The sequence below is a fragment of the Emydura macquarii genome, unplaced genomic scaffold, assembly GCF_026122565.2.
Source record: "Emydura macquarii macquarii isolate MOO-44397 ecotype Brisbane River unplaced genomic scaffold, CSIRO-AGI_Emac_v2 contig_1119, whole genome shotgun sequence".
NCBI lineage: Eukaryota > Metazoa > Chordata > Testudines > Chelidae > Emydura > Emydura macquarii.
In genome coordinates, this window is record NW_027131256.1 from 16,438,488 (window position 1) to 16,465,341 (window position 26,854).

General features: G+C 39.2%; 1 protein-coding gene across 1 annotated transcript in view; it reads left to right on the forward strand.

Annotated features, from left to right (window-relative positions):
- Positions 1–1,789: 1,789 nt before the first annotated feature.
- The window catches only part of EPHA3 (EPH receptor A3), a 550,981-nt gene continuing 525,916 nt past the window's right edge, over positions 1,790–26,854 (forward strand). Inside the window, exon 1 of the mRNA XM_067546251.1 lies at positions 1,790–1,892. The gene's annotated coding sequence lies outside the window, so the exon portion shown is untranslated. The remainder of the gene's footprint in view (positions 1,893–26,854) is intronic.

The following is a 26,854-nucleotide window of genomic DNA, read 5'->3' on the forward strand; positions in this document are numbered from 1 at the left end:
GAAAGGCCATTTGAATCGTGAGCCAGAATAGCATGTTTTGCTGGAGCCATGCTCTGCCTGGCCTTGCTCTTTTGCGGCCTGGTATGAATCTTGCAGTTCTGCAAGTTCAGTAAACTGTTGAGTGCTTAATACCAAGTGGGTATTTATTGCACTTGATTGTTATAGGCCCCAGTTCTGCATTTGGATCCATATGGGCTTGTATAGTTTTCATTCTGTTTTAAAAATGGATGTTTTTATATTAATATAGTATAGGTGAATGACGCCAGTATTGAAAACCAAAGTCCTTTATTTATCCATGGCATAGGCACTCAGAGGACAGGGTTTTTTTGGGGGTTTTTTTTTCACACACCTGCCAGTATGTTCTTTTTTTCTTTTAAGGGTGTTAATTTCTACCCAGAGGTAATTCAGTCTCCATGTCAATTCAATCCTTTGCCCCTTTGTACAGACTACCAACAAAGAGCTCAGTTAGTTATGTCTTTGTTTTTGGCATGTGGAGACTTCTCCAGCAGGGATTGCATAGAGACCCCTCCCCAAACGTCATTTCACATAGACCCCCACATGCAAACTTAAAAGAATTGTTTAAAACTAGGACTTCATGAACTGCCTTATTTCAGTCTTGCTCTTCTGGCTTGATCTTTTGTCCATTTATGTCAATACTGCCCGGCCAGGAAGATCCAAGCCTGCTAGTCCTTTGCATGTGGAAATTTGTTTACATGAGGTGCTAATCAAACACTAAACTCTTATAAAATGTGACTTAAAACTCTCTATATATTGTAAATTTAGAAAAGAACCTGAAATTCTAAATTGATTCCAGACTATTCCAAGTTCGGACAGCCCTGTAATCAACATGATTAAATGCACTCAATTCCTTTTGCCAACTGAGTATATTTTGCTTAATATAATAATTTTAGATTGCATGAAGAGCCTTAAATTATCTGCAATCAAAAGGATTTTTTCCTCCCTTTTGTTTTTGTTTGCAAGTAAACTTGGCAAAAGTTTATGGTTTATATCATTACAATATTGTTTGCGTGTGTGCATGTGTGTTAGACATTCCTGCATGAGCACGATAGTAGTCCCAAAGTTAAGGTTTCATTGCGAATTTCACTTAAAGCTCTTTTTTAATTCCTCTTTGTTGTGTGAATAATACAACACTTATTCTGATTACAGAATGAATTTTCAGAGTACTTACAAGATATTTAGTTCAGATTATACATTTTATTAGATATAATTTTCTAGCAATGTAATTCTCTGAACATTTACCCACTGGGAGATTATTCCAAAATCTTAGACATGGGTTATTTCTCATTTATTAGTGCACATATTTTTATTTGGAAGCACCATTGTTAAGCACCATTTCCATTTATGCTGCAGCATTTGCCACATAACATTTATTTCTTCCAACATATATATCTCAGCAAATAATTGATTGTGTCATTTATTTTCAGTGGAGAATGGGTTGTACAACTTTAGTCTTGAGGGATAAGTCACCTCGGAGAAGGCAGAAGCTGATAAAAACCTTTCTTAATCCAGGGTTGGAGCTGGCAAGATGCTGAGCACACTGGCCTCTATCCAGCAAAGCACTTAAGCACAGCTTACCTCAAAGCACCTGAGTAGTCCATGTTGAGTTCAGTGGTGACTATTTACGTGCTTGAAGTTAAGCATGTTTGTGAAGGAATGTACTACCCCTTTAAGAGACCAGCTTGGAGCCACTCACCCTGCCCACCCACTTGGGGCTGGGCTATTTAAACAGGAAAAGGAAGCTGAGCAGGAAAGAGAGGACTAGAAGCCATGCAAGCTGTAGTATGTCTTGTGTTCCAGGGAACTAGCCTGATAGCACCTGGAGACTTTTGTTTGCTGATTCTAAGTTTAGCAGCTCTGAACCAGTGCCTTGAGTAAGGAACTTAGAAACTTAATATTAAGACTGCTCCTTCCTTATTAACGGGGACATATTTGTTACTTTTTGGCTTTTTCTTGCTGGAACCCTTTACAGTGTTTTTCAGTGCTTTGCTGGTTCAGGGCGAGTGAATTCAATGCTTGGTCAGATTCATTCCAGAAGAACTGCATTGGTGCTCAGTTGGCTATGCTAATCAGTGCTTTCTTGGCTGAGTTATAAGCAAGCCAGAGCACTGGACCTTGGGCTGACTGATGGAGGGGTGTTGCACTCTTAGGGGCTGGTTCTCATGCAGTTAAAGTGATGAATCCGTATAAAAAGGTATATATAGTTATAGCGTATTCTATAGGTACGCCTTGATGTAAGCAATAGAAAATAGCCCTAAAGCCAGCCCTCCTGCAGATCAAGGGAACCAGCCTTCCTCCTTTCTGGTGCCCTCCTGTGCCGCCTTCTCCCTCAGCCTCTCACTGCTGTCCCCTTTCCATTAATGTGTTGAGTTTTCTACTTATAAATGACTTTGTCCCTGACCATTGGATGCATAACTTTTAATACTGCTAAACATTTATATGTGATTTTTCCTTACTTTGTGGGTTTTGGGTTGATGGGAAGAGGTACACTGGAGCAGCCTTAACAATAAATTAGCAAGGGATTTTGTGCATGTAGGGGTGGGAGGGGGGAAGAATTACTGCTGTTTGTTATGGTTGCCAAACCTTGCTGGCAACGTTTAGAGGATAATTTCCAAGGAAAATTCAGTGAAGAAGCTGGGGTGTTGGGGCCACACAGTGGCACTGGAACAATTTTGTATGGGGGGGACCTGAAAGCCATTGAACAAAACTATAAATCCTGTATATGATAGAAACCACTTCAAGCCACAGGGTGTTGCTGCACCCCCCACACCTCTAGTTCCAGCACCTATGGGGGGGGGCATTGTATGTGCATTTTGATGAAGTTTAGCACTAGTGAGTATGTCACAGGTCCTTCCCTGTGCCTGATCTGCAGAGCATATGAGTCTGTTACGGTCCCAGCTAGTGAGCCATGATTCTTTAGCTCAAGTTGTAGCAGCTCATGCTTTTATCTCTGGAGGTCCCTGGTTCAATCTCAGGTGTACTGGCCAGATGGGAGTCTGCAGCCCTAGCACTTGGCTAACATTAACAAAGTGACCAGAGCAGTCCTCTACCGTACCCTCAGGTTAAGTGACTTGACTAAATCCACAGTTGCCCAGTGGAGGAGTCAGCTCCACTGAAGGCAGGAGGCAGAGAGGGAGTTTGCAGCAGCTCTAACCTTGTGTCCTATTCAGTAACACAGTCAGTAATCAGAAGAGGAGCCCCATTACTTATATTAACTACATGAATGCTCTGCTCAGTCTGAGTCTGCTTAGGCTTTTTGGAAACCTCTAATTCATGCTGAAGGGCATGACACACCAAGTGACATAATGACTCCTATGCTCACTTTGTATCTTCCTCTGTAGAAAACACTTAGCATATTTTGGACACTACTGCAGAATAAATAATAATTTACAATTGACAGAAAAAGCAGATTCTCCTTCAAGACTTTCAGTAATCCTACTAATTTCAGAAGTAGAGGTCCCTGGTTCAGTTTCTTGATGGAAAAGAAATCTCAAAAATGAGGACAGTCCCTTATATGCTGGTTGCTCACTTGTTTTCCTTTCTGCATTCTCCATAGGTCTCATTAGACTTTTTGCCAATTTTTTCTTTTTTCTTATGAGAATGAATGTACACAGTTGCTGTTCTGTACTATGAATTTGTGGATAGAAAACAATATGTTGAAATTAGATACCTACAAGCTATTTTAATTTGTTCACAGTTCTCTTAAATTTACTTTTGGGTGGAAATTTTCAGACAAAACATGAACTAATTCAGTTCAACTGTCTTTGAGTTAGACTAGTAGGAGAAGATATGTTTACCCCGCCCCTCCCCGGTAAGATACTTATTCCCTATACTTGCTCTTATATATCTATAAGAACATCCATACTGAATCAGACCAATGGTCCATCTAACCCAATATCTTTGCCTTTCGACAATGGCCAATGCCAGTTGCTCCAGAGGGAATGAACAGTACAGGCAATCATCAAGTGACCAATCCCCTGTCGTCCACTCCCAGCTTCGGAAAAGTAGTCTAGGGACACTCGGAGCATGGTGTTGCATCACTACCCATCCTGTCAAATAGACACTGATGGACCCATCCTCCAAGAACTTGTCTAGTTCTTTTTTGAACCCTGTTATAGTCTTGGCCTGCACAACTATCCCTGGCAAGGAGATCCACAGGTTGACTATGCATTGTGTGAGGAAATACTTCCTTCTGTTTGTTTTAAACCTGCTTCCTATTAATTTCATCGGGTGACCCCTAGTTCTTGTGTTATGTGAAGGAGTAAATAGCACTTCCTTATTCATTTTCTCCACACCAGTCATGATTTTATAGACCTTTATCATAGCCCCCATTAGTTGTCTCTTTTCTAAGCTGAAAAGTCCAGTCTTTTTCATTCTCATTATACAGAAGTTGTTCCATACCCTTAATTATTTTTGTTGACCTTCTCTGTACTTTTCCCCATTCTAATATATCTTTTTTGAGATGGGACAACCAGATCTGCACACAGTACCACAGATTTATAAAGAGGCAATACAATATTTCTGTCTTATTTTCTCTCTCTTTCCTTTTGGTTCCTAACATTCTGTTAGCTTTTTTGACTGCTTCTGCACAATAAGTGCATGTTTTCAGAGAACTATCCTCAATGACTCCAAGATCTCAAAAACACAAGACTCTGGAGACTTGAAATTTAGGCTTTGTCTATAATGGGAAAGTGTTCTCCCATCCCCAGTATAACCTGAAGTGTGAACTTAAACCGTTATAGTTCTACTGTTATAACCTGCCATTGTGAGGTACTTATTCCAGTAGGAGCATCTTTTTTAGTTTAGCTTATGTCACTTGGGAAAGGTTTTAAACTAAACTCTAAAATGAGGATAAAGATACTGATCTCCTTTATAAAGCATTTGAGATCTATTGATGAAAAGTGCTATGTAAGAACCAGATATTATTACACAGAAAATGGCACTCTCTTACTGGAATAAAGGTGCCCACAGGGTTGGAAGATATTGATATAATTATACTGGTTAAGTGGTAAAACTTTTCCATGTAGACCCATCCTAGGTCTATTGGAAGTCCTCATAGAATCCCTGGTTCAGCAAGGTACTTGCACATATGAATAGTCCCGCTGAAGTCAATAGGACTACTCATATACATAATTAAGTACTGGCTTAAATGCTTTGCTGAATTGGGATCAGCAGAAGGAAAACCAGATTTGAAGGAAATTGGGTTAGTATTTTATGGTTATGGGTGTTTAGAAGCAGCAAGTTGTGGGAATGTTTTCTAATTACCTTTTGTGCTACTCTTGTCCTACAGCTCTCTAAAACACTGGCTGTGTGCAGATAATGACTCCTCTGTTAAGGTCTTCTGAATTAAGGACCAATGCATTATGGACTCTCTCATTGGTGACGTATTTGTGAAGGACTCCCTCAGTTTTTCCTTTGAAATCTAACTTTTCTTGCATCTGCTCATTTTGACGACATTGATTTTTTATGATCTTATTTATTATCTTATATATATACTGATACATTTTTCCTATTTGGTCCTGTAAGATCTGGAGTTGAAGATTTCCTGCCTCTGAATATGGAAATAGCATTTTCCCCTTATCACCACTCTGCTAGCATTTCATAATAAATGAAGGTAGACCACAAGGACATGCAAAAGGATACGTAGTATCATTCAGTGTTTCTGGGGCAAATGGGTTGTGCAGGAGAAGTCCTTTCAACAAAAGGATGCTTTGTGCATGGGATTCCTCATTTTTTATTAGTTATTACTAAAGAGTTCCTGGTTTTCTTTTCTCTTTTCCTCAACATTAAGTGTTCAGAAAAGAAGCAAACCAAGGTGTCAAAATTAAAAAAAGATGGCATGCAGTTATGGTCAGAAAAGTGACTGTGGAAAAAGTAGCCCTGATCCTTTATACAGGATCTGCTCTCTCTCTCTCTCTCTCTCTCTGTGTATAAACACTAATTTATATTAAGTACCCAACGCACTTCTGTGTTGTGGTTGAGTTGGTGGGATGAAGGGAGAAATGGGGAAGCAAGTCTAACATCTTAAGTTAACATTACCACTGAGCCCATCAGTCCATTTTTGTTTTATTTCCTGTCTACCCTTAAAAATTCTGCCACTTTAACTATGCTGGCATGGTAAAGTAACAATCCTGCTCCGCCTTCATCCCCTCAGTGTAGTTGCAGTTCTATCAGTCTAAAAGTGCTTATACCAATATAACTTGTTCCAGTTAAGAGCTCAGTATAAGTCCACCTTTATAACTGTGTCTACATTTGGGCTTTTACCAGCCTATGTCAGCAAAAAAATACCACCTGTACTGACCTAGTTAAACTGTTAACACTTAAGTAGACCAGAACTGTTTGGATTGCAAACTTGAGGAATAAACTGTTTTTATGTCTGTATAGAACTGTTCGTATCTTCAACATTTAACTGATACGTGCCTGTTAAAATCATAAAAATGAGGTGTTATTTACTTTTACTCTTTTTATGTTAAACTCTTCTTTTTAATCTTTACTCCTTTACTACTGTCAACCCAATGCAGCTCTGGAAGAATGGGTTGGGTTGGATGCCATATCATTAGCAGAATTCTTTAAATTTTGAGTGCAAATTCTGTATCACTGGTGACAAAGCACAAGCCAGAAAGAAAACATCTTGAGTTTCTGATCCTAGGCTATTTTTGCAGAATTTGTTGTTAGGCTAAAAACATCTTTAAGCTATATACATTTGATGTGAAATCATTGAGAGAGAATAAATATGGCTCTGGCCACCAGGTCATCTTAGAGTCACTTTTCAGAGTATAGCTGCACTTTAAAGCTCATGATCCGGTCATGTTGAAATCAGTGGGTTTGTGCAGGTGTAAATGAAAACAAAATTTGATCCCAAGAGTATGCCAAGAAGTCCTAAGGATAAGAGACCACTTTGTGAGAGAGGTATACACACAATTAATACCAAATTCAGGACCAAGTTAATTCCTGACATAAATGAGTCTAAAATAGGTCTCAAAATGTAACTGTAAATGCGGAATTATCATGGGTCTGTTTCCAGTGGTGTCCTATGGGGATCAGTTCTTAGATCTACTCTATTTAACATCTTTATCAATGACCTGGAAGAAAATATAAAATCATCACTGACAAGATTTCAGATGGCACAAAAATTGGAGGAGTGGTAAATAATGAAGAAGACAGGTCACTGATTAAAAGTGATCCAGATTGCTTGGTAAACTAGGTGTAAGCAAACAATATATGTTTTAATATGGCTAAATGTAAAAGTGTACTTCTAGGAACAAAGAATGTAGGCCCAATTTACAGAATGGGGGACTCTCTGTCCTGGGAAAAAAGTGACTCTGAAAAAGATGTGGTTATCATAGTGGATAATCAGCTGAACATGAGCTGATACTGTGGGTAAAAGTGCTAATGCATAAACAGGACACTCTTGAGGAGGAATAAGAGAGATTATTTAACTTCTGTATTTGGCACTGTTGCAACCACTGCTGGAATAGTGTGCAGTTCTGGTGACCACAGTTCAAGAAGAACATTGAAAAATTGGAGAGGGATCAGAGAATAGCCGTGAGAATGATTAAAGGACTAGAAAACATTCTTTATAGCGATAGACTTAAGGAGCTCAATCTATTTAGTTTAATAAAGAGGTTAAGAGGTGACTTGATTACAATCTACAAGTACCTACAAAGGGGAACAAATATTTGATAATGGGCTCTTCAATCTGGTAGACAAAGGTATAACATGATCCAATGGATGGAAGTTAAAGCTAGAACTTCAGACTGGAAATAAGGAGTAAATTATTAATGGTGAGAGTAATTAATCATTGGAACAATTTGCCAAGGGTTGTAGTGGATTCTCTGTCACTGACAATTTTTAAAGCAAGACAAGATGATTTTCTAAAACATATGTTCTAGGAATTATGTTGGGGAAGTTCGATGGCCTGTGCTATCCAGGAGTTCAGATGTTCTCAAACTTTTTATGCTGGGAGCCCCTTTGAAAATATTTCAGGCTGTGACGACCCTGCCGCCCATGCCATGCCATGCCACCCTTACTGGCATGCGTGCGGGCTGACAGCTCGTGACCTCCTCCCCTAATAACCTCACGACCCCTTGAGTGGTCACGACTCCCAGTTTGAGAACCCGTGGCTTAAAAGAACAAGCACTTTCAATGTCTCACCTTTAAGACAGCTTGGGGAATTTTCCTCTCTCGATCTTCACTCCTTTCTTCCCTTAGATAAATTTGAATTTGCCAGCATTTGATAGAGTAATCTGCCACATCCTTCTGCATTCACATTTCTTTGTTTCAAGGCCTCGTCTACACTTACCTGGCGATTCGGCGGCAGCTGACGGGAATTACACAAGCTATGCAGAGTAGCTCGTGTAACTCCACTTGACTGCTGTACTTCCTTTCTGTGTGATGTCTTCACTGCACTGCGCTGATAGAAACTGCGTTCCCATCAATGCAGCACTATGCCACTTGAGGAGGTGGTTTTACAGCGTTGATTTCTGAATCGATTGAGCGGGTCTTCACTGACCGTTCAATCGATCCAGAAGGGTCGATCTGGCGGCGGCAACTTTGCCCTGCTACCTTCTGATGCCTTTTCCAGTGAAGCTAACAGAAGTGCCTCTGCTCACACTAAGGCTGAAATTGGTCTGTTGATTCCTCCGAAATTTGCTATTTATGTAAGTTTTCTAATATCATGATTATCACTGTAGCTAGTTAGAAAATGGAAAATATTTTCCATAAAATTTTGAAAGAAATGAAAGACTTAGGTTTTCTAAGAACTTTTTGTGTTTATTTTCCATTTTTTTCCTTATGGAAAAACTGAAAATGGAAGGGGGAAAAAAAAAAAAGAAATTCAGGCTTTTGGTAAGACTTCAATGAAGTATTTTGGGTATTTTTGTTTTGTTTAATCCCCTCCTTTTTCAAAAGAGACTGACTGGTGATTTTGGATTTTTGGATGCTGAATTTAAGAAACCTTAACTAAGCCTGATTTTTTCAGTGCTGATAACCCATCCTCTGAAAATCAGACATCAGGGAGTCTCAATTTAGACAACCAAAATCACAATTAACTTTTGAAAAATTTGGCTTTGAAATTAATCATATCTCAGGTTACACATATTAAAATTAATGTGGTGGTTACAACCTAGTCCACAATAGACATTTGTTGAGATCACAATAAGCTTTATACAATTTGGCAAAATGAATTTTTCTACACAAGAGAAGGCCAAAGCTTGAATACCTGTCCTCTAGTAAATAAGGCTAGAGGTACCTTAACAGACTTAAGTAGAGAAATTTGCATAGCTTCAGTCCACACCACGGCTCTAGTCATTGCAACAAATTCATGGGCTAAAGATGAAAAACAAAACCATGTTCAAGGATCATTAAAGAATTCTTCTTTCTCTCCTTGCAAGGGATAATGCTGGATGTGAATTTATTTGTTTAAGTTAAAACAAGGAAATGTTTCTGTGGACTATATTTCCTGAATGAGGTTTCTATTAGAGCATGCAAATATGCTAAAGAATGTAAAGGTGTGTGTGGACAGGAATCTGAAAAGTTGATAAACATTTGCACCTGTGTTCTAGTTAACTTTCAGGACTGAAGACTTTTGGTCTTGATCATGATTCCAAATACGTATAGGTGCATTATGAGAAAAAAACAACTACTGCAAACACAACCTTTCTCTCCCTACATACATGCACACTCATTGAGGGAAGCTTATTTTTACAGTATGTCTTAATGCACATGGTGTATTACCAGTTACAGTTGGGCTGACAATATATTCTTATTAGTACTCCGTGTAAGTTTTAGTGTTTGTGATTCAGATGCTTATTTTATCTTCCACAGGCATTTTTTAATGCTTCACGGATCCATAATAACACAAGGTCTGGTCTTGTCACAGTATTTCAGTCTTGGAATAATTTCTAGACCTTTCATGGCACTTTATATGCTCAAAAAGCTGTACCAGCATTAATTGTGTTCACAATACCACTGGAATTATTTCCATTTCACTAATGGAGAGACTTAGCACACAACCAGCTCAGGACTTATTGACTTCTAATCCTGTGAACATTCCTCCAGACCATTGCCTCTCTCAATGGTATAAATACTGTGAAAACATCAGATTGTACATGATTTTGCCTTCATAAGTGGGGTATACATAATATCGCTATATATCTGCTATTACAAAACAACACAATATCATTCTCAAAATAAAGCAGGAATTAATGTCAGAACAGAAATGTGAAGGAAATGCTGATATTCCGTCTGCACCAACTTTAAAATATTGGGTTTTTTTTTTCTCCCTCTCTCACTCACCAGCACGTGCACATACTTCTTATTTGACCTATTGAAACAGGGATTTGGATTAGTACTGTTGTAATTTTTTGTATTTTTTGTAGTGTCAGTGTTTGAATGCATAGGCAGTGTAGAAGGAGGGTGGGAGGGAAATAGATGTCAGTGTGTTCAGTCCCTGAGGAGGACACTTAAAAATTTCAGAGCAGTTATTTGGACCAATAATGTTGGTTGTTGCCTATCTAAAGAAGGGAATTATTATTTTTGTAAATTACTTATTACAACTTTGTATTACTGTAGCTTTGAGATGCCCCAATGAAGATCAGAGTCTCATTTTGCCAAGTACTGAACAAACACTTAACTCTTTGGGTCAGGGGCTGTTTCCTGCTTTCATTTCAATAAAAAATAAGGCTGAAGGGTGATAGGGAAAGAGAGATGTAGTGACGTGCCCAACTATACTCACCAGGTCTGTGGCAGAGGCAGAGGTTTTCTGAGTCCCAGTTCAGTATCCTACCCACTAGACTATGCTGCCCCTTATGCTGGCTACCCTGCTTCTCGTACTTTTCCGGGAGCTTTCTTTTGACTGTGAACAATAACGTTAATTATATTAAATATATATTTAACATTATTATTTTGGTAGTGTGTAGAGGCCAACCAGGTAGGCACCACATTGTGTTAGGTGCTATACAAACATATAGTAAATGACAGTCCCTGTTGCAAAGAGCTTAGGGTCAGTATCAGTGACTGTACTAGAAAGGAGATAGGGTCTTGTAGTTGCTCTGTAAGGCATTGGCCTGGGGCTCAGGAAATCTGGGTTCAATTACCAGCTCTGCCTGAGGAGTCCAGAGTGACCATGGGTAAGTCATTTATTCTTTCTGTGCATCAGTTATTCAGCTGTAAAATGGGATTATAATGCTAATCCTACACTTGCATGTTTTGATACCACAAGAACAAGAGTTGTATGACTGGATAAATTCTGGCATTTAGAAACCCCCAGAAAAACAAACAAGAAAAGTAGAAAAATAACAGTCAGAAGAATTTATACTAGTTTATTTCTGAATCTGCCAGCCATTCTCACTTTTATGTCTTTCCACAAAGAATTAAAAGAAGCCAGACCTGGTTATCTATTAGTCTGAGTATCCCAAATCTTGGAGCACGTGCTACTGATTTGTCCAGCTGTTTTATTATTTTTTAAGCACATAGAAACATTTTCATTGTAACTGAGATCAATGAAATCTGATTTTGTAATTCAACAACAAAGCAGGGAGTTCTGCCAAATTATTCGGAAATAATTAGAACAGATGGCAAACTGGCATTTCAGTCCTTTCAGAAAGAAGTCTTGATATTCTAAGATGACTATTTACAGTTTAAAAGCATTGATTGAGGAAATGTGATTGTTTTAAGAAACTTTACGGATGACTTTTATTTCTTACACTGAACCACAATTCTGCTTGTAATTCATAGAAACTCCCTGACGACAAATTTCACAAGCAAAATAAAATAATACAGTGTGTGTAGCTTATATTCGTTTTTATGTATTGGTAGGAAAAGAGAAGAAAATAATTTTTTACTGTGCAGTTGTTGGTTTTTCACGCTGTGTGAAAAGCAGGCTTTGTCACCGAAATCCTCTTTCAATGAGGGCTGCCCAAATTCTCGTTCCAATTCCCAGCTGAGTTGCTGAGCTTCACTGAACAGACGCACAAGGGAGGATGAGTCGTATCTTGCAGACAGCAGGGTGGATGGAGAGTCACTGCTGTGGTTATTTCAGCGTATTGGCTGAAATAGCTCTTCATGGCTCCTTTGAGGAGACAGGCCTTGCCACCCTCCCATTCCTGAGTAACACTGCCCCAGTTCCCTGTTGGGGATGGTCTTCTGTAGCTACAAGGACAGAACTGGCAAGGGCAGAAGGCCAATCCTGGCCATTGCAGGCTGATAATGCTAACTTCACTACCAGGCAATTTGGTTTAACTATAGAAAAGAACAGAATTATCAGACACACAGATTAACACAATTTGTTGGGGAAGAGTCAATTCAGCTTTTGTAAAGGGAAATCGTGGCTCACCAACCTATTAGAATTTGTTAGAATCATAGAAGATTAGGATTGGAAGGGACCTCTGGAGGTCATCTAGTCCAACCCTCTGCTCAAAGCAGGACCAACCCCAACTAAATCATCTCAGCCACGGCTTTGTCAAGCTGGGCCTTAAAAACTTCTAAGGATGGAGATTCCACCATCTTCCTCCTTATCCTCTCTCTCTCTCTCTCTAGGAAACACATTCCAGTGCTTCACCACCCCGCTAGTGAAAAGGTTTTTCCTAATATCCATCCTAGACCTTCCCTACTGCAACTTGACACCATTGCTCCTTGTTCTGTCATCTCCCACCACTGAGAATAGCCCACCTCCATCCTCTTTGGACCCCCCCTTCCGGTAGTTGAAGGATGCTATCAAATTTCCCCCCTCCCCCCACCAGTCTTCTCTTCTGTAGACTAAATAAACAGAGTTCCCTCAGTCTCTTCTCATAAGTCATGTGCTCCAGCCCCCTAATCATTTTCATTGCTCTTCGCTGGACACTCTCCAATTTGTCCACATCCTTTCTGTCATGAGGGGCATAAAACTGGATACTCCAGATGTGGCCTCACCAGTGCCGAATAGAGGGGAAAAATCACTTCCCTCGATCTGCTGGCAATGCTCCTACTTATGCAGCCCAATATGCCGTTAGCCTTCTTGGCAACAAGGGCACACTCTTGACTCGTGTCCAGCTACTTGTCCACTGTAACCCCCAGGTCTTTTCTGCAGAACTGCTGCCTAGCCAGTCGGTCCCCAGTATGTAGCAGTGCATGGGATTCTTCTGTCCTATGTGCAGGACTATGCACTTGTCCCCATTGAACCTCATCAGATTTCTTTGGGCCCAATACTCCAATTTATTTAGGTCACTCTGTATCCTATATTTGCCCTCCAACATACCTGCCACTCCCCCCAGCTTAGTGTCATCTGCAAACCCCATCCTCCAGATCATTAATGAATATGTTGAACAAAACCAGATGCAGAACCAATCCCTGAGGCACTCCACTTGATACCCGCTGCTAACTAGATATCAAGCTGTTGATCACTACTCGGTAAGCCCAGTGATCTAGCCAGCTTTCTATCCATCTTATAATCCATTCATCCAACCCGTACTTCTTTAAGTTGTTGATAAAAATACTGTGGGAGACCGTATCAAAAGCTTTGCTAAAGTTAAGGAATATCATGTCCACCGCTTTCCCCGCATCCACAGAGCCAGTCATCTTATCACAGAAAGCAATCAGGCATGACTTGCCCTTGATGAATCCATGCCGACTGTTCCTCATCATCTACCTCACCTCCAGGTGCTTCAAAATGGATCCTTTGAGGACCTGCTCCATGATTTTTCTGGGGACTGATGTGAGGCTGACTGGTCTGTAGTTCCCCAGATCCTCCTCCTTTCCTTTTTGAAAGATGTGCACTATATTTGCCTTTTTTCCAGTCATCCAGGGCCATGAGTTTTCAAAGATAATGGCCAATGGCTCTGCAATCACATCAGCCAATGCCCTCAGCACCCTCTGATGCACTGCATCCAGCCATATGGACTTGTGTGTGTCCAGCCTTTCTAAATAGTCCTGAACCTATTCTTTCACCACTGAGGGCTGCTCACCTCCTCCCCATACTGTGCTGCCCTGTGCAGTAGTCTGGGAGCTGACCTTGAAGATGGGCAAAAAAAGCATTGAATATTTCAGCTTTTTCCACATCATCTGTCACTAAGTTGTCTCCCCAGTTCAGTAAGGGGCCCACGCTTTCCCTGACCACCTTCTTCTTGCTAACGTACCTGTAAAAACCCTTCTTGTTACCCTTCATGTCACTTGCTAGCTGCAACTCCAATTGTGCTTTGACCTTCCTGATTTTACTCCGCATGCTCTAGCAATTTTTTTTTATACTCCTCCCTAGTCATCTGTCCATTTGCAGGAGTCAACAGGTATATAGACTAGGGTGATCCAGTGGATAAAGTATACTTGTACTTTCAGAAAGCTTTTTGACAAGTTCCCTCACCAAAGGCTCTTAAGCAAAATAAGTGGTCATGGGATAAGAGGAAAGGTCCTCTCATGCATCAGCAACTAGTTAAAAGATAGGAAACAAAGGGTAGGAATAAGTGGTCAATTTTTACAATGGAGAGATCCCCCAAGGATCTGTACTGGGATCCCCCAAATAGCGGGATCCCCCAAGGATTTGTACTGGGACCAGTGCTGTTCAATGTATTCATAAATGATTGGTAGGAGATAAACAGTGAGGTCACAAAATTTGCAGACAGTACAAAATTAATCCAAGGTATTTAAAGCCAAAGCTGACTATGAAAAGTTATAAAGAGGTCTCACTAAACTGGATGACTGGGCAACAAAATGGCAGGTGAAATTTAGTGTTAAGTATAATGCACATTGGAAAATATAATCCCAACAATACATACAAAATGATGGGGTCTAAATTGGCTGTTATCACTCAAGAAAGAGAACTTGGAGTCATCATGGATACTTCTCTGAAAACAGCTGCTTGATGTGCAGTGGCAATACAAAAAAAACCTAACAATGTCAAGAACCATTAGGAAAAGGATAGATGATAAATAAAAAAAAATCATATAAATCCATGGTACACTCTCACCTTGAATACTGAATGCAGTTCTAGTTGCCCATCTCAAAAAGAGATATATTAGAATTGGAAAAGGTAAAAAGAAGGGCAACAAAAATGAATAGGGGTATGAAACAGCTTCTATATGAGGAGAGAGAAAAAAGACTGTTCATCTTAGAAAAAGGATTAAGGGGGGATATGACAGAGGTCTATAAAATTATAATTGATGTGGAGAAAGTGAATAATGAAGTGATGTTTACCCCATCATGTAACAAGAACCAGGAATCACCCATGGAATTAATAGGCATCAGGTTTAAATCAAACTAAAAGAAGTACTTCACACACTGTACAAGCAACCTGTGGAACTCACTGCCAGGGGATCTTGTGAAGGCCAAACGTTAAACTGTTCAAAAAAGTTCATGGAGGAGAGGTGCATCAATGGCTATTAGCCAAGATGGTTAGGGCAGCAACCTCATGCTCTAAGTGTCCCTAAACCTCCAATTGCCAGAAGCATCTGGCACAGACCACTGTCAGAGATAGGATACTGGGCTAGATGGACCATTGGTCTGAGCCAGTATGACCGTTTTTATGTAACTTGCTTCTTATGGCCTGATCCAGAGGCCATTTAATCAGTGTTGCCAACTTCAAGTGTTCAAAAATCATGAGATTTTTAAAAAATGATGGTAAAATTTGCGTTCTTTTTATTTGCTTTGTGGTTTCTGAGGATTAAGGTTTCAAGTGGGTCATGTTTTCAGGCTTTTCCCTGCTAGAAATTTCAACTTTTTTTTTTTTTGGTTAAGCAAAAGTTGAGATTTTCCCATAATCACTTGCCTCTTCAAACGGGTCTTGAAGGAAAAAACAGTAAATGTAGCAAGGCTTGCAATAAAAAACGTTAGTTGTCAGCAGTACGTGGAAAGATTCCCATTGATTTCAGCGTGCTTTGGATCAGACCTTTAGTGAAGGTCATATCAGAAGGGAAGGTGGGTCCTGGGATGTGATGGGGGTTCAAAGGCTAATTTCCACCTATTGTTGGAGTTTGTTTGGTGGGCTGGGTGTAATGGGTATTGTCATCAGTATTTAGGATAAGTCTAGACTGCAACATGGCTGTGTGATTACAGCACACATAAGCATAGCCAAACTAGCCTTAATGGACTGAGCACAGATATCAATAACAGTGAAGCTAGGGGATTCACCACAAATTGTGCAAGCCCATCTGGGACTGTGGGTAGGTACTCAAGCGACTCGCTTGCACTGAAGTCCGTGCCATTATGGCTTCACTGCTACTGGGTACTTGAGCTAGCTAGATTAAAGTTAGCTCCGGCATGTCTGCAATCACAACCCCCAGCCCACCCCCGATGATTGTATAGACCTAGCCTAAGGCTTCGCCCTTGGGCAGAGTTTTTAGAGTGCTTGTGCTGGTGCCTTTTTCTCAAGCAAAGCAGAAAGAAAGCATAAAAAATTGGAAGTCCATATTAAAAGATGGATGGCCCCCCAGTTTTCAGTTCATTATGGAGGAAACTTCACCTCCCCCCACATCTGGTTGGGATCAAAGGTATATAAAAGGGAGCATGATTGCTACTCTTCAGGCTCTTTCTTACTGTTTGGGGTACCCATTAAAAAAGATGGCTCTCAAAAGAAATGAGGGGAAGTGGGGACTTCAATAGCCTTAGCACTTGCTGTCCAGTTTTTCACTATGAGTAGTGATATTATGAACTGAGCTCCCTTTTCGGTTTGTGATCCTGGCTCGCGAAGTGTTATTGTTATCCGCAAGTCAAATGGTTTTCAAGCTATGGCTCAGATCTTTGGCTGTGACAGAGGAGTGCACAGTGCAACCCAGGAGCTGTGGGTGGAGGGCAAATGTAGATTTAAGCTCTTCCTTAATCTTGGGGCTGTTCTGTGCTGGACTGGTTCCTTGGTGTAAGTTAGAGCAGCCGGAAGTGTTTCGTTACCCAAGAAGCATCGGGAACACCAACAAAAACCTTCAGGCTGACTAATAGCCCCAAATGGCTGTTGTTACAGCCTCGCACTGTTAATCTGGAGTTAATATGTGGCTGTGCTCCTAACATTTGGCCATGCCCCCTTCTTTGGCCTCAGAGAGGGATGGCATAGGAGTAGTTAGGCTAGCTCTGCTTCTCAAAGGATCTGCTACATTGTGGGATGCAAAGTTGAGGTTATTAATTTGAGCAGGGAAAATACAGGAAATCCAAGAGCTGAGTTTCCAAAGGCAATATCAATTTGTCTGCTTGACACTTCTGTATTAATTTCCTGTACTTGTTAAATTATTAAATGTGTAAGTTAGTGTCCAGGATGTTATGTGCAATCTTAGTGGGTTACCACTACTAGCAGAACCTTCACTTTTGGATATCCCAACCAGTCTGCAGAGCCTGAAACTTGTGTGTCAAATAGCACGCAGTGCATCCAAAGCATGTTGCCAGGTTTTTTGATGGTCTTGAATTTCTCTGTTATATACTGTAATTGAAAGCTGCTTGTGCTGTATCCTGAAACCTAGAATGCAGCCAGACAGTTGCCAAAGTAACGCGTTCTTTATATTTCACTAAGTCAAAGAACTGAATTTGCCTTATCCTTGCATCTTAAAATAATACTGCCACATAATTTTACTATATCAACAGCCATAGATAAATTGAGATGGTTAATAAGACAGAACTTTGTGACATTAAAGCAGATTATATTACTGCTGGTGCAGCACAGGTTTTACTGACACAAATCTGAATTTAACATATGGTTGCACTCCTAGGCCAGGATGTTCCATTTGAATTATTCCAGGCTTCTTCTTAGAATGCTGTGCTCCAAACATGAATCCAATTACCAACTGCAGTCAGGCAATTGAATGGGCTACAGGAGAAATACTCTAATAGATGAGGAGGGGGAAAGGGCTATGATTTGTGTGGTAATCAAGAAGAGAAGGTCAATTGTAATAGAACAGCCTGCTTTTGAAGACAAAGCTAATGCAGGATGTCTTCCACTGTGTTGAGGGATGCTATCGGCTGCTTTCATTACAAAAAAGTCTCTTCCTGACAAGATGAGCATAGGCAGAGAGGGAAGGGTTTTTGATAGATCAGGTGATTAAAACATAGACTGCAGATGAGCCTTTAACAAATGTCAAACTGATGGCCCGTGTGAGAACTTAAGTATATGACTAGAGGAACAGGGAAGGTGCATGTGTGCACATAGTAGTTTTTGATTCATGATATTGAGTAGGCTTTTAAATTTGTTTGAACTACTGTCGGATACTGAATGTGTATTCTCTCTAAAAGGAACATGTTTTTGTTAACCATTCTATTGCAATTTAAGCACCGAATGTTTTGCTACTCTAGAGGCAATAGAAATAGAAATGAATACCTACTAATCGCCATTTGTATGATTGCATGTGATAGCTGCTTAAAGCCTAGTTTGAAATATATACTATATCAACAGCGGAATGCATGTCTTTTAAAGTTCAGTCATTTGCTTACAACATGTAACTGACACCCAAACTCATAGAAGGTTATTTTCTTTTTTCTACTCATAAGATTTTTGAAAATCTTAAGGGTACACTTGCCATTGAGATTAAGAATGGCCATTTTACTGTTCTGAAGAACCCCCCCCCCCATCCTATAGATCAAATCATAAACTAAGTGGTAAAGTTTGGTTACAACTTAGTTACTGGGGGGAGGATGTGCGTGTGTGAACTTGATTCAATAAAACATATTGTCCTTGTGTATAATATAGTGTTTAGTTACCACTATTTATAAAATGTTCTCTAAGAGCCATCAGGCAACACAAATGAACTAAGATTTTGATTAGCTTTAAAACATTGTGAATAAGAATTGATTGGCAAAAAGCTTCTAGCATTATGAATGTTTAATATAGAAATTTAAAAATGAGGTATGGATTTTTTGTAATTGTGTTTTTATAATATGAAGTACATTGCATTACTGATGTGCAAAATTAAAATAGGATGTAGGAAAAACAAAGACTTTATCGGAAACATCTGCAGTTTCTTTAATAGAATCAGATTTTAAGAACTGGGGTATTAAAATTATATTAAAATGTCAAAAGCTATTTATCCTATAAAAACATACAGTGTGAATGTATCCATCAGGGCTGATAAATCCATCATGTTTTAATATGTTGTGCACAGTGTGGTAACACAAGACAAGAAACAGCCATCTGCTTACCATATTTGATTGCTATTCTTTGCACAAAGACAGTCCTGCTTCCAGCACTTGAGTGATTAGCTGTAACTTACAGAGCTCATTACAGCGTACCCACAGAGAAATGGATCGTGGGAGCATCTGAACATGGGGGTGAAATGTTACCAGCTATGTTCATGGCAAGTTTAAAGTCTAACAAATCTTCCATATGTGCCAGGGGAGGAAAGAAAAAGATACAGCTCAGAGTTGTTAAAGGAAGTAGATACCCAGTCTGAGCTTTTTCCATGGTTTCCTCTAAAACTTGGAAAGCTGGTTTCCTTTTTTTCAAGGCAAAACATTCCTTGATTAAAAATGGAAAGATTTTAATTACTGTTTTTGTCACATGCCCAGCTCAGCCACTTAATTTTCCAGTAGTCACATCTGTCTTTTATTGGCTCTTTGGCGGGTACCTCTGCTGACAGGGTTTTCTGTTGTGTCTCTTTCCTAGTCAGGCTATTCTGGGATTTGGTGGTGGCTGGGTCTGGAATGCATTGCTGCCTTAGAGCAATTTTATGCCCTATTATAAATTTAAGGGTCAGCTTTCATTCAACTGTTTTACTAGAATATTATCTGATGTGTTTGAGGAGACCAATTTTTCATGAGGCTTTGATTTAAAAAAAAAATTTTTTTTTAAATAGACCTCTCTAAAAAAACTAAACCCTCCTAAAACCCTGCCCTGTCACCGTGGCAGTGCACAGACCCAGTTCAAAGATGTTGGCTGTAGTAGATTAATCCTATGAAGAAAGAGTATTCCTTTGGAGTGATATCTATCCCTGTGTTGTGACCCAGCATGCGACCTCCATGGCTCTTTAAGTACCAGATATGCCCTATTTTGAATGCCTACGTAGGATTTGTGGTGCTTAGAACTTGTGCTTGTCTTGTGCCAAAGGGAGAATTTCACATTCAGTAGATACTTCAGGTGGTCTCTCTTTCAATTCCCTTTCCTGATCATCTAATGCGGGCATCTTTTTGTCTCTTCCCATGGTATCACCACTGTTCTCTGCAGTTCCTACATCCTTTCAGCTCCATTGTTTCTTGTCATATCTGGTCTTAAAACATCTTTCTCCTTTTCTTTTATCTCAATTTTTGCTCCCTCTGTTGGAGTGTAAGTTAGTGTAAGGATGAAACCCATTCTTCATGCACCCCTCAAAACAGGGTTTATTAATGCAGTATAGGCCTTCTGCTGCATTTATGTTGGCCTTCTGCACAGGAGTGGATTTCCCCTTCATTGTATCATTTAACTCGGTAAAACATTTTGGGATTCAATCTGTATGAAAGATTCAGATATCATCTAAAATAAACTTGTACTGTACACTCCGTTTACATGATCTGATAAGAATCAGTTGTATCCTACAGTTCTTTGAGATGTAAACAGTGTACAGAACACTGGCTTTTCTTTTTGAAGTGGGAACAATCCATTCAAATCGAATTCACGCTTGTTGCAATGCCATAGGTTTTGAGAGCGGAATAAGCTGCTTTAATGGCTTTTTAAAGAAAGAAGTTGGGTTGTCTGATGTAAACAATGAGGTCCAGACCATGCCTTGTGTTAGAGCACCTTTGTGCTGTTTTGCTGCCACAGAGCAGCCCTAAAGCTGCAGAATCTGACCGATGGAGGTTCTCCCAGTTTAAGGGATCCTTGAGGGGTATAGAATTACCATACAGCTCTGTGCCATAGTACACGTTACAATGTTATGAACGACCTGCTCCCAGGGTAATTAATTGATTTATGTTTGTGGCCAATATTACTGTTTTAATTTGCTAATGATTTGATTGTGCCAGTGATGCAGGATTAAGACTAAATTGATTTTGCTTCTGCATAACCAAGAGCCACAAATTTGATAGGGAGACACACGAGGCCAAATTTTCAAAGGCAAAGTCCACCTATTTTAACTGCATAAAATCGTATTTGCATGCCATTTGTTTGTGCACAGATCATGTTTGGGTCAAAGAAACACAATATATATGTGCAGTACGGTCACACATCTAATTTTCCAATTTTGTGTGCAAATATAGCACTTGTGCAAGTGAAGGCATGCATTTTTTGTCTGGCAAAATTGGGGCCACTTTTGATAGTGCCCATTTTTCTCAGAACTACTGTGCAACCATAGATTCTATGCAATACAATTTCAATATTCTCATGGCATATAAAATCAATTTTGTGTTAATTTACATTTCAGGTAAATTACTACTTTGGAGAGCTACAATCCATTTTAATACGGTGCATTAGTGACAGTAACAGGCCAGGAATAGGGAAATATCATGTAAAGGGAGCTTAGGACAGAGTAAAGGTGGAGGGGATGTTACCATTTCATTCAGACCTTGCTGATTGCAACATCAGTTTGTGATGACAAGCTGAATACTTGTCATCTATGGGGAAATTCCAGCTGCCAATGTGCTAAGTCATTTATTAATAATGAGGTCAGTCTGAGGATGAGAAGGGAGAAAATTGATGATTTTATCTTGCAAGAATCAGTTTGTGGAGGACTGAGTTAGAGTAAAAATGAAAAGACGATATCAAATAGAAATTGAGGACCCAAAATAGCACAGTTGAGTAAGACAGAAGAGCAGAAGATGACAGCTAAAACTTGCTTAGAATACATGAAACACATAGAAAACAAACCAGTGTGACAGTCTGGGGCATGTAAGGAATTACAGAACAGTAAAACAACCAGTCAGTAATGTTACTTGCATCAATCTAAATGCTAATTGTGTTGGAGTGACTCTTCTTAAGCATATCCAGAGGGGATGGACATTACCTCTGTTTGGAACAAAATCCTGGAAAACAGAATAAGGGGTCACATTTGGGACATTCTGTAGCATTAAAGAATTTGTGCAGGCAGAGTTTGGTCAGAGGATGTCAGAGAACCAGGGATCTTGATCAAATTCGAACAGATTGCATTACTGCCAAATGGCATATTATGTATAAGGGTTTTTAGGTTTTAACTGATAAACACCAATAAAACACCCCAATTCAAAAATAAATGTGTTTGTCCAATAAACACCAGAAAATCCCCATAAATTGTTACTCAATTCGTGTTGACTTCACCCCTTTTCCAGGACAGGTTGTTTCAATAGGTGATGTCAGTGTCCCCTGGCTTGTATGTAAGGATTTGTCCACACAGCACTAATGCGGGTTACAGGGCTGTGATTTCTAAAGTGCACTAATGTGTTGCTCATTAATTGGTCTATGTAGATCCTGCTGGCATGAGCAAAAAGTTCCCTGGTGAGCTTTAATGTAGTGCTGTTTGAATCAGTACTACCTTAACGCTCACTAGGGAACAAGCACACTAAGCAGTGAACCATGGGTTCAGTAACCAGGATACAATGCTTAAATGAACATGTAAATCACATATACATATGATAAAAGTTAAAGTAGATCTTATTTAGAGAAGAATTTTGGGAAGTACCTTCCCAAAAATCTTCTCAATATCAAAGAAGAAACCACAAAAAACTGATTTTTGAACATGAGCATAGAACTAAAAAATTACTAAGAATAAATCCTGAAAATTTTAAATTAATAAACCCAGAAAAACAGAAGCCCTAATTATGTAGCATATCCTCTTTGTTGCCATGCCCATTGACTCACTGTGGAGTGCTGCTTCCCTGTTGGCTTTTTTCTCAGACTACTCAAAACTTAGTTAAGTCCAGCATTTGACCTCCCACATCAGTCCGATATGTGATGCTTTTGAGGAATGCTTTCCTCTCCCCTGGTATTTAGCCAATTGTGTAGCTTGTACGTTGAGGGAAGATTCTTTCCCGATCCCTCCAACAGAACAAATATGATTAATGAAATAAATTATTCATAATGCATTGCCATTATTTATTGAATAACATATTTAACAGGTAACTGTTTGTGCTCTTTGACCAGTTCTTTAACTGGTTAAATACTGTTCATGAAATAATCTCACATTTTTGCCACAGATATTATGCTGGTTCTGTTTTAAATTTTCCCTCTTATCATTCATTCAGTTTGCATAGCTGAAGATGTCATAGTAGTAATGTTACTCAGACTTCTCTGAAGTCAGGCCATAGTATTTGCCTCGATGACCTTCACCAGTGAATTTCCCGTGTACATTATATGATGTATGAAGTACTGAGGTTCTAAATTTTACTACCCTCTAATTTTTTGAACCCGCTCTTGTTCTTGCTTTTTGGAGTGCATTTAGAATGGTGTCCAGGAAACAAAAATTCAACAGTATTTGCAAAAAATAACTCTAGTTGAAAGCAGAACAGGAAGGGTGTATTCAAATTAAGGATCCTGATCGTATTCAGAAGAGCATGAAGGATCTATTGCTCCTTCAGGCAGCTCTTAATGTTTCCGGTAATGCTTATTCAGTGTAGAGCTCTGTGTGTCTTTCTGCAAATAGCCTGATTTAATGGGTTTAAGTGGTATGAACTGCTCCACTGAGTTGTTGACTCTGAACCTATTGACGACAGCTTAAAAACCGAGATTAACTATTTAACTGCTGATTGTTTATCAGATAAGGACAGCTAATTTATTTGTCCCACAATCCCACACCACCTGGTAGACTTAATCTTGGATGCCAGGCACATCTGGTTTTCCCACATCAAATTGCCAGAACTCCAGCTTTCCCCTGACAACTTCTACATTGCAATTAAAAGCTCACAATACAAATCTGACACACTGAAAAATGTAATATCTACAGCTGACATTTAAAAACCTGGGTCCCTAAAGTTAGGTTCCTACATCCATGGATAGACACCTGCCGAGAAGTGGCCTGAGGTTCAGAGATGCTGCAAAGATGCCTTGCTCCTTTTGAATTCCTTTGTCCACTAGGAAGTGGGCTGAGAGAACCAACATTTTTCCTTTCCTTATTAGCACCCAGAACTTTGCTCCGCCATCTGAGATGGTATTCTTGATTGGTATCGTGAGTTACTGGCACCATGGCTAGTTTATTGGTGTCAGATTAACTACCTAGCTTTTAATTGTTATTACTGTAAATACTACGTTTTTGTGCTGTCTTCCATAGCAGTATATCATATTCTTTTTACTAGCCATCTGAATTGCTTCCATAACTGTAAAATCCATAAATTCTGAGTTTGAAATAAAATGGTGTAAAAAAGTTATTTTCCATGTAGAACTCATTTGGCAGGCAATCCATTTAAAGCCTTGGATATTGTGCTCTCAATGTGTAGGTGTTATTCTTATAAACATTAATAGGGTTTAGGTGTTGCTACTGAGTGGAAACAGGGATGCCTTAATTTGGTCTTCTATGCTTTGAAAATATACTGTTAAGTTGCATTGATCTGGCACAGTGTAAAATATTGTGGTAGATTATATTTTTGCAAGTCTTTTCACTATCTTCATCAGCGTTGTCTTATATTTTACTCTAGTTAAACACAAACAGTTAAAGAAAAGTCATTCTTTATAAGTCATCGCCTATACTCCAAATTATGTGAAAAGAGAACATCAAACTCCCTGGGTTTTGTTTCATGGCTAAGAGACCTAGAAGGGGACAAAACGGACTCTTCTATATCGATTACACATTCTAGGGAAGAAAAGATTAAGTGGATTAAAATTCTGACATGGAATTTTGAGGTCTTTCCTGAGGGACCTGCTGTTGGACCAGTCATTCTGGCAAATCAGAGGCTGGAGCTTCCACGGAAGAGATGAGGCACCTTCAAAGAAAGGTGAGTGAGAAAAGATCTACAAACCAGACACAAAGACATCTGATACAAATGCCAGCCATGTTAAGAAATCCTGGGATATTGTGACCTGAGAGAAAATAGACCCTTTTAAAAAAGGCTACTGAAAATACTAGATGTAGTTGGCCATATTCAGATCTGGTGTAAATGGATGTAACGCCACTGAGATCCATAAAGCTGCTCATTTGCAGCTCATTTGTTTGAAGTCAATAAACATAGATACAAAAAGAGCCACATTCTGTCAATGCTTCCAAGTTATCTACTGAAGAAAACAATCTGTTTCTCTCCCCCCACCTCCCTTTAAAACTACTCCTTTTGAGTCTAGTTCTGCAGCTTTCACTCAGGTAAAACTCCCATTTGTTTCAATTGTAGTTGCGCTTGAGTCAGGATTTCACTGTAGTACAAAGTTGGGATATCAGAACAGCTAAAGAAGATGTAAATTATTAAGAAAAATGAAGTTGCTGAGATGCTATCAGATCCGTAAAGAGACCATTATTAAAATGATTGATTCTGTCTGTAACGTTGACAACTTTTATGCCTTCCATAGACTCCATTTATCAAAATACTTTGTATAGATTAGAATGGATTGCTTCAGAATTTGCCAATGGAAACTTATATGCTACAATCATGTTTCAGATACATTTATATGATGTGTGCAGTTATTCAAGAGCAGTTTACTACTCTTCTACAGTCATAGAAAGAAAATATGCACTTCTTTGCTTTCCACCTTTGATTCAGGGCTTGACTGATCATTTCTTTCATCAGAGGTCATCTGTGGTGCTAAAAATGAAACCTGTGTGGCCATTGTTTGTTCAGTTGTTGCATATTAGCTCCTCAGTGGTTAAAAAAGATCTGAACAAATAAGAGGGCTTACAGTACATTATATTACCCTTTATTAGTAGGAAATTGAAGTCTAGAGATTATTATTAAGCCTCAGCCGCTAAAGGCTGCCCATGCTCTGATAAAGACCTCTCAAGATGACCTCTGATCAAGCTGCATTAGAAGGATTTTCCCTTGTTACTAATTAAATAAACAGTTCTTTTGGTATTATTCTTCCTCATAGCCATTTTATGACATCAGCTTTCTCTTGTACCCAAGGACAAAGGGAATCAGGTTCCTATTTGAGATAGAACAGTGTATTTTGCATATTAAGGGCCTGACACTCGGCCATCCGCTGTTTAGCTGCCTTGTTGTGCTTTGCACACCAGTGTATCAAATGTCAAAGGGCTTTTCATTGAAGTTAAGGCAGAGTAAAGGCAAGGTTTCCATTGAAATTGAAACTTTGCAGATTTTGTTTTTTAAATGGAAGCAAGGCAACTTAATATAATATATAAAGGTTTTCGGGAACCAGAACAGTGGCTCAGAAGATTAGATCACTTCTAAATTTTCTGGCACACCAAAAGAGAAGGGAAAAGTTTGATCTGTTTCAGAGGTTTCGAGGACACAAGAAAGAATATTTTGGTAAACCACCTTGCACATCTGCTATGTTAAACCAACTTTTTTATTAAGACCAGCTCTATGCAAATATATCTCCTCACTCACGATACAAGCATCTGATTAGCATAATTAGCCTTTAAAATTTTGTAGATTTCCAAAAGAAAATTCCATTTTTGAATGGCATATCTTTCTGTGCCAATATAATTCTTTAAAAATCCCAGCATAGCCATTTATTGCTTATTGGGTCAAAGTCATCTTTTCTCTAAACCCATAGAATTAATTGGAATTAAAACAGGGATGAATTTAATATTTTATGTTTGGTCCCCTTGCCAGAATTAATAATGGCATCTTTGTATAACTCAGTCTTTTCTGTCTGCATTATAAATGAAGTCATATAGTTTTGTTGCATCATAGTTACAGTCTGACCAGAAAAGCCAATCTGGATAACAAAATCTGTTACATCTGTTTGAGTATAGTTAAAGAATTATAGTACTACTCTGCCATAAGACTGTTATGCTATAGGCTCTCCTATCTGGAAAGCACAATCATTAGGACCCTCCCAAAAAGTAAATTTAATCAGAATATATGATGGGCTTCTTTTTTACAAAGTTAACAGTTCTATTTTTCTATCCTTCAT